The following is an 8,888-nucleotide window of genomic DNA, read 5'->3' as shown; positions in this document are numbered from 1 at the left end:
GATATATTATATACAAGCATACTTATATATATGAATAATGAATTTCTTACCAATTGTACAGTTTTCTCCAACATATCCTGTCCCCCGGCAATCGCAAGTGTAGTTATTCCCATCCTGGATACAAAACCCAAAGTTCTCACAAGGACGATCACTACAATCAGTGGCAACAACTATTGTAAAATAATCATATAAATTGAGTAAGGAAGATTTTTTTTACGACTACCGTAACGGTACCTGTACACTACAAATCTTGAAGATTTAATCCTTTAGCCTCCTTGTTATTATGGCCTCACTCATATCGGTGTAACAATAAAAAATATAAGTCGTCTGTAACACCATGAATGGATATCAATCTTTATAATACACTCACAGCGTACATACTTTAAAAATATTTAATGTATTATCTGAATAGGAATTCTGTTCTCGCTAAATGTGTGGAGTATTTTTTGTGGGGATGGAGGAACTGTTGGAATTTTTAATGATTTCAGTACTGTAATTCCTTTATGAACAATTTTCAAGCAACTTCTAATGATATTGAGCAACATTGCAAACCACGGAAATTGTTTTAACTAGAGCAAAATTCTTAAACATTAACAAGTTGAATTTTAATGGCAATATCATCTAAGATGCAAAGGAAATAGTCCTAATTATGTGTGTAACACTTACATAGGTATTTTGAAAATATTGCCTAAAATTTACATGCCATCTTAGAATGTAAAGAAATATCATTGGCTAAATCAGCTCCAATATATTAAAAAAATTATGAGTGGGTATGGAAACAACAGATATTAACGAGTTTTAGATTTTCACATCAACTATGTGGACAGTGATATGACGTAATTTTGAAGATTTCCGCAAGCGTCAAGTCGTCTCCCTTGTCCACTGCTTGAATCGACAACACATTTACTATGGATTTATCATTCTCTCTACAGCCTAAAAGACTTCTCATTTGTGACGTCATACACAATTTGTTGCTCAGAACAAAACCAAGATCGCAAAAGATCGTGAGAAATCGTTTTTTTTTAATGGTTTTATTTGTTGGACTTCCCGGAAACGTAAAAGATCATAATGGAGTAGACATAGCAATACCACAATGCAAAGCCATTTAGGTTAATGCTGTCCAAAATCTATCAAACAGAATGATAAACATTGTTCAAATTTGGAGTTTGAAAAACTAACCTTGCACAAATTGCCTGCGAAAAGTAATAATGAGATTATCAGACTACGTTTTTAAGATTGGATATAAGAAAAGAAGTATTAGCTGATTGTCTATTTCAACACCAAACGATAAGGACTCTTAAATTATCAAGTCAAATTCTACTAACTGCTTTTTATTTATTTTTTTTTAAATTGATGTTGATGATAGTGTAAATCAAACTACACAAACAGATACACGACCAGAAACTAGGTCATATGATAAGAAAATGGGTATTAAAATACCAGACCTCTACAAACCCAAACAAATACAAATCAATGACAAGTTACTATTACAGCACACGTCAAATAACACGGACCTCATCAATCACCCCAAATATATACACCAGACAGCGACAACACCACTCATCAATTAAACAGTCAAACAATCAATCAATCGCTATATTTAGGTTATGCCTAGCTGTATAATTCGAAAACTCCGTTGACGGCTACATTTACACTAAACAAGATAACGACACGATAACGACATATCATAGCGTCTTTTATATTCCTCATCATCGAGGGCATTTTATTCGTGTCGTTGTCGTGTAATTATCGTGTAAATGTTAAGAATTTCCGTTTCCGTAAAACCGAAACTGGTTCGACCAGTGAAACGCAAGATTTTCATTTATGCAAAAGCTAATTACTTACAATTGATGAGCATATCCAACCTTTTGATGAAAAGGTGACACCTGATTATATCCAATATGACTGTGGATCATTTAGTGACCGAACTCGACAATGTTATTCTTAGTCAGTTTATTCCTTCAAAAATGTCTTCCTCATGAATAAACACCATCAAGAAAAACCTTCGCAAGAAGAAAGGTCTGTATAAAATAGCTAGGTAAAGAGACACGCCAGCTACATGGGACTTTTTAAAAATATTTCGTAGAACATCTGATAGAAATATCAGGAATAGACAAAATAATGTCTCTTCCAGTGTAGCACACATTTTTTTTTCTATAAATATTGATTTTTGCACTCAAAATGTCCATTATGCCCTTTTGCCGTGGGTTTTCCGGTTCAAGACATGTTGACAAACTTTGGCAAAATGATATAAGTACACAGTTTAGTTCCTTTCAACGCAATTTTAAGTCAGATTATTCAAAAATAACATTCAATATATAATTTCATATGTTATTCTTGCATAAACTATCAAATAAATGTACAATAATACCAAAGAAACGCATTAAATAATACTAAAATTACAAACTATTAAAAACCCATGTATAGGCTAACCAAGTATACAAACAAGAAAATGAATTAACATTAGTATGCTGTGATGTATTAACAAAGCCTTTTTGGCTCAAGGTGCTAGATCGAGGACTCTGTGGGTAGGGGGCCTTATGGACCCCTAGGGGTCTGGGGCCCTGCACAAGAGCGCATAGGCGTTACGTCACTGCGTGAAGGATGCATGCGTATGCGTATAATGAAATAGAACTGCTGTTTAGTTAGAATGCGCGTGTGACTGTTTCTATGTGTACGTTAACCAAGAATTACAATTATTTTTTTAATTTTATTTACAAAGTAAAATAATAAATATATATTTCAATTCATGTAATTACAATTTAAATTAGGCCTATAATAGGCCTAATTTAATTAATAATAATAATTATTATAATAATAATAATTATTATTATTATTATTATTAGAAATTCTTCTCTATAATCCAAATTCAAGTAATAATAAAATGATTATGAATATTATTGTTTTTTTAATATTCTAATAACATATTTAGAAAATGTACCGGTATTATATATTTAGATTTAGATGGAAAAGTAAGTTGTTGTTTGCTTAGTGAACACAGTTGATTCGAGTGAACTGTGCAGTTATACCTTTTTGTTATGCCATTTGCTATAAATAAATGTTGTAGTTGTGCCTCTTTGCCATAGTTATTTGCTAAATAATCGTTTTAGTTGTCCCTCTTTGCCACTGTTATTTCTAATTGAAATGTAAATTGTTATTCTGCGATGGTTAATTTTTTTCTATAAATAAGTAAAATAATAAATATATATTTATAAGTAAAATAATAAATATATATTTCAATTCATGTAATTACAATTTAAATTAGGCCTATTATTATAATTATTATTATTATTATTATTATTATAAATTTTTCTCTATGATCTAAATTCAAGTAATAATAAAATGATTATGAATATTATTGTTTTTTTAATATTCTAATAAAATATTTAGAAAATGTACCGGTATTATATATTTAGATTTAGATGGAAAAGTAAGTTGTTGTTTGCTTAGTGAACACAGTTGATTCGAGTAAACTGTGCAGTTATACCTTTTTGTTATGCCATTTGCTATAAATAAATGTTGTAGTTGTGCCTCTTTGCCATAGTTATTTGCTAAATAATTGTTTTAGTTGTCCCTCTTTGCCACTGTTATTTCTAATTGAAATGTAAATTGTTATTCTGCAATGGTTAATTTTTTTTTTATTAAAGAGTTACTATTTTCCCATAGTTTATTTCCATAGTATTAAACTGTTGCCATTCAAAGTAAGGCAAGATTATATAGCATAAATTAACTAGACTTATCATGTTTGCCTAATATTAACTAGACATATGCTACTGTCAAGAATCATACTATTTAACCAATTTCTATTTACAAATTGTGAGTACACAAACAGTAAGAATAATAAAACTTAACAAGCAACCTTCATTGTAACCAGGGAGAAAGCTCTCTTCTGATTGATTGGCTGTTGAAAGAACGTCACGCTTCAGCATATCACAGCCTATCTTTGCAGTTATGCCCTTTTGCCTTGGGAATTTACTGAAAATTGTGTAGTTATGTCCTTTTGCCATGCCCTTATCTAGCCCGGGGGACACTTTTTTACAATTTTTTTTTGTGTCAACATGTGTAACATGATGTACTGACCCCACTAGGCTATATAACTCATTTTCGCTAAAAATGTCAGTTATGCCCTTTTGCCATGGGGGGGGGGGCAGCATAGTTGAAAAAGCAAACGTCTTAAATGATCAGTTTTGTTCTGTTTTTACCAAGGAATGCTTAAAAAAACTTACCTCTTATTACTATAAATAAACTATAAACTGGTGTAGAGAAACTCCTTAAAGAAATAAAACCCAAAAAGGGACCTTGGCCTGATGCCATCGTACCTAGAATTCTGAAAGAATGCGCCTCGTCTTAGCCCCAGTTTACACAAAGATTTTCCAAAAATGTCTGGATACTGGCAGTTTATTTAAGCTTTGGCATGAGGCCAACGTCACCCCGCTTTTCAAAAAGGGAGACAGAAAGAAACCTGAGAACTATAGACCAATATCATTAACTTCAGTTCCATGTAAGCTCTTCGAACATGTATTGCACCATCATATAACAAACCATATCGGGAAGTACAATATCCTAGCCAACGCTCAACACGGTTTCCGTAAGTATAAATCAGGTGACATCCAACTAGCAGCTATGATTAATGACTTAGCCAAAGCATTAGATAATAGAAGTCTAGCTGATCTATCATAATGAATTTCAGCAAGCCTTTTGATTCCGTGCCTCACCAACGACTACTTAAAAAAATTGATAACATTAGAATAAAGAACAATGCACTGAAATGGATTGAGATGATTCATTAATCAACGCCACCAACAAGTTATGGAGGGAATATCATCGTCCAAATCCAAGGTAGCGTCAGGAGTTTCACAAGCACTGTTCCTGGACCCTTGTTGTTTTTAATATACATAAACGACCTTCAACATAAAATATCCTGTCATGTATTTGTTTGTTTGAAAGGCATAAATGTAGCTTATTGTGTAATATGTTCCTGGTTCAATTCCTGGAAGACCCTGCTAATTCTTGTTTTCTTTACAAAAGGAAAAAAAAAAAACCTATTAATCAATCAGCAGTATAATAGAGACAGTAGAGTAATAATAATTTATTAGGAACTACACGTTTCAATCAGTTGCACACTTCTCAATCAAGGTAAAGTTTGTCAAGTTTTACAAAAAAGACTTATGCTAAGAAAAAGACAATTCAAATTTTCAAAAGGGACATAAAGGAAAAGAAAAAAAAAAAAAGAAACTATTCAGCCACATAAAATTAAAAGCAATCTTAAACTAAAAAAAAAAAACTTAAGGCAAAATAAAGTGATGCAAACAATCACATGAACAATTATACAAACACTATACAAACGTACATGAAATACACATACATTACATAAGTACATATATATCTATATACAAATGTATACCCAGTCACATGACTGTACCGTACTCACAATTATTAACATAAAGACATACAGTACATACTGAACTCTATACTACACCACTTATCCCACAAGAAGCACACATATCAGGCCAGATAACACAGAAGCATATAAAAGTAAATCAAAAGTCATAAAGTAATACAGGACTAAAATCAAAAACGTTCGTTTTCTTTTTTGATCTCATCTCTCTTTTTCCATGCTCTTGTAGCATACCTTTTACAAAATTTGTCAAATTTTCTTCAATTTCTTTTGGAAGATTTAGTGAAAAAGAGCCAAGAACATACATTAACTTCTGATCGGTTGTTGAATTTATAAATTGGTTCCAAATAGGCCTATTTGTATTTACTACTTCATGTTCAAGCTTTGCTAGTTCTTCCAATCTCATGTTATGGAGGGAAGGACATGAAAAAAGAAAATGTCTAATATCTTCAATTGAACAAGAGCTACAAATAGAACAAATGCCATCATTATTATCGGACCAACTTGAGATTCGTTTTTGTAACGGTAAAGTATTGGAGCGTAATCTAAATTTTATACAAGCACCCTCAAAATCTGTAGTTTCAAGTAAATATTTTTCTAGGCAAGGGCTTTCCTAATAATTGAGTAATCTAAAAGGGAATATTTTTGATCAAGATAACTTCTCCAATCAGTACAAGCTTGTTCTTTAAGTTTATTCAAAATGAAGTTGGTCCAATTTCCAATGGGATAATCAATGGTATCACATATTAATTTAAATAAATTTACTGACTCACATTTTGAGAAAACATTGGAAACACATTTATGAAATTTAAAACGGAAATTATCAAAGTTACTATCAATGTGTAATAAAGCCTTAAGTAAAAGTTTTGGCCACCGATGTGATTCCATATGTATAATGCGATGAAAATATTTTATAATATCGTGCATAACACTAATTGGCAGCCAGCCAAGTTCACCATACAAAGTTGCACGTGGGGTATTTCTAGTTGCTCTAAGAATATAGCGTGCCATCTGCAATTGTAATTGTTCAAGTTTGTCAATATCTGACTTATTTAGGGAACACCACACAGCTGAACCATAATTTATAGATGGGAGACCAATTGTTCTCCATAAAATATCCCCATAGTATATCCTATTACAATTATTGCAGTTATCAATCAATGATTAGCAATTAGTCTATTGCACTTTGTAATTACATTCTGGAATTGTACATTATCATTTAGTTTCCTGGATATATTAACCCCAAGATATTTGTATGTCTCCGCTTCTACAATGAAACCATCACCTAACTTCCATTGTTTTTCTTTATCAATTCTTTTTCCAAAAATTAGAATATTAGATTTGTCGAAATTAAAATTTAATTTCCATGTTTTAGCAAATAATGTTGCAAGATTTAGCTTTACTCCTTGTTCAATCTCAAAGAGTTATGTGTCTGTATCTCCGAGTCTAACTATACCATTAACCTCTGCATAAAGTTTATCAACCATTCTCCAAATCTTTCCCCTAATACCCGATAACCAAACAGCTTTAAGTTAGCCATCACGCCAAACGCTGTCGAAAGCTTTTCGAAAGTCCAAGAAGGCCATATAAGTGTGTTTGTTTTAATTTAGCCGGGAAGCTGCCACGTTTTTGAGAGTAAAAATATGATCATCACTTCTACATGTTGTACGAAAACCTCCTAGGACTTTCGAAAAGGTATCATTTCCTTCAAGGAAGTTAGAGATATTAAATGATAAGATACGATTAAATATTTTGAAACACAAGAAGTTAGAGATACACCTCTGTAGTTATCCAGGTCTCTGCGGCTACCTTTCTTATAAATAGGAATAATAATGCATTTATTCCATTCTTTAGGAATTTCTTCATTAATTAAGTAATTCGTTGGTTATACTGTCTAAGCCAGGGGCTTGATTATTTTTTGAAAGTGAAATTTCCTCTTTAACCATATCAGTATTAATAACAATATCACATAAAAAATTTTCGTTCCATTGGTGATCATATTCATGAGAAAGATTATCTCTAATTTGTTTAATGAAACGACTAGTCAAGTAAGAATTACAATCGTTTAAATCCATGTTGCCTTTTCCAAGAGTATATTGGCCCTTATGGCAGTCCATACTAAAACGATCTATTATTCAATGACCAAAAAAGATATATTACTCAATGACAAAAATAGATTTGTTAATCAATAAGCAAAGTACTCATAGAATTCCTTATCGGAACTAACAATTACAAATTGAGCAGGAAGTGTCACCATTCCTTAAACCTGTGAACGATTATCAACTCATGATATTATGTCAGCCGATAAGAGGGCCGCTACAGCAATACAGCAAATCAGAACAGTACATAGTTTGAAACGGTTTATCATTTCACCCCGAAGTTCAGCGACCTGTCGTTGCAGAGTTATGGTAAAAAGAAGCAGGAAGTATACCAAAAAACACTCTAATTTTAACCTTTTTCCAATGCAAAAGCATAAGAGGTAGTCAACTTTAAAAGAAAAATGATCACTCAATTGTGCATTAATTTTAAGAATAATATATAGATGATCATAAAGCTTAAAACATCTAGTTTTATAATCTGATCGCCCCAGATTACCAAAGGAAAGCATTCAAATTACGCCGTGGCTAGAGATACGGTACCGTATCGGAACTTACGATTGCTAAAGGTACGGTAAATGGTATTGCGTCATGATTAGCCACTAGAAACGCCGATTCGTGCGTGACGTCATTCAGTGCACTGCTGCTGCAAGCTAATAATGAGTCTATGGAGTGCGATATCGCTCAGTATTCGGTTCCTGAACTGCAGTTCAATTAGACATTTACTGCAACGAGTTCTCTGTCCTCTGATTGGTCAAAATATGCATGGAGGGCGCTAAACTCGCAGCGGTAACTTAAACCCACTGCAGTAAATTTTTTCTGCTCTGTGATTGGTTGGAATTTGTTGCCAAGAATCTTGCTGCAGAAAGTTTAATATACCACCCAAATGCTTTACTACGATGTATTTGATTCGTCGATGAATTAGATACTATACCACCATGCATGAAGAGTATTTTAACGTATAAATGTATCACACTTGCATTTTACACCCCAAGATTCAAGATGGCATTTATTGATGGTCAGGCGAAGGCCTATATTATTGTTACTACTGGTGAGAAAATTGTCAGCCAAGTAGAAAGCGTTTAGTGATATTGTTGTTGTAAAGCGTTTAGTGATATATATATATATATATATATATATATATATATATATCACTAAACGCTGCAACCTATGCCTAACAGTAAAGTATTACATCATCGCATCCGACCGTAACAAAACATTAAACAAACGATCAGAGTTGATCTCCGCCTGTTGTCACCGCAACAAATACTTGCTCAAGAACTGTTAATTTCCACGCCCACTTTCTACAAACCTCAAGCCCATCACTTATAATATACCTGTTCCTAATGAAAACATTTTCTCCCAGCTGTAAATTCCATATATATACCATCCTC

At 32.5% G+C, this 8,888-nt stretch overlaps 1 long non-coding RNA gene across 1 annotated transcript in view; it reads right to left on the bottom strand.

Annotated features, from left to right (window-relative positions):
* Positions 1-5,415: 5,415 nt before the first annotated feature.
* The window catches only part of LOC117107517, a 15,199-nt gene continuing 11,726 nt past the window's right edge, over positions 5,416-8,888 (bottom strand). The window contains exon 3 of the long non-coding RNA XR_004445289.1: positions 5,416-5,603. This is a non-coding gene — a long non-coding RNA (uncharacterized LOC117107517). The remainder of the gene's footprint in view (positions 5,604-8,888) is intronic.

Source organism: Anneissia japonica, unplaced genomic scaffold, assembly GCF_011630105.1.
Source record: "Anneissia japonica isolate Jap-2015-1 unplaced genomic scaffold, ASM1163010v1 scaffold483_len1788099_cov177, whole genome shotgun sequence".
NCBI lineage: Eukaryota > Metazoa > Echinodermata > Crinoidea > Comatulida > Comatulidae > Anneissia > Anneissia japonica.
Note: the sequence above shows the minus strand (reverse complement) of the source record. Positions and strands in the feature narration are given on the sequence as shown.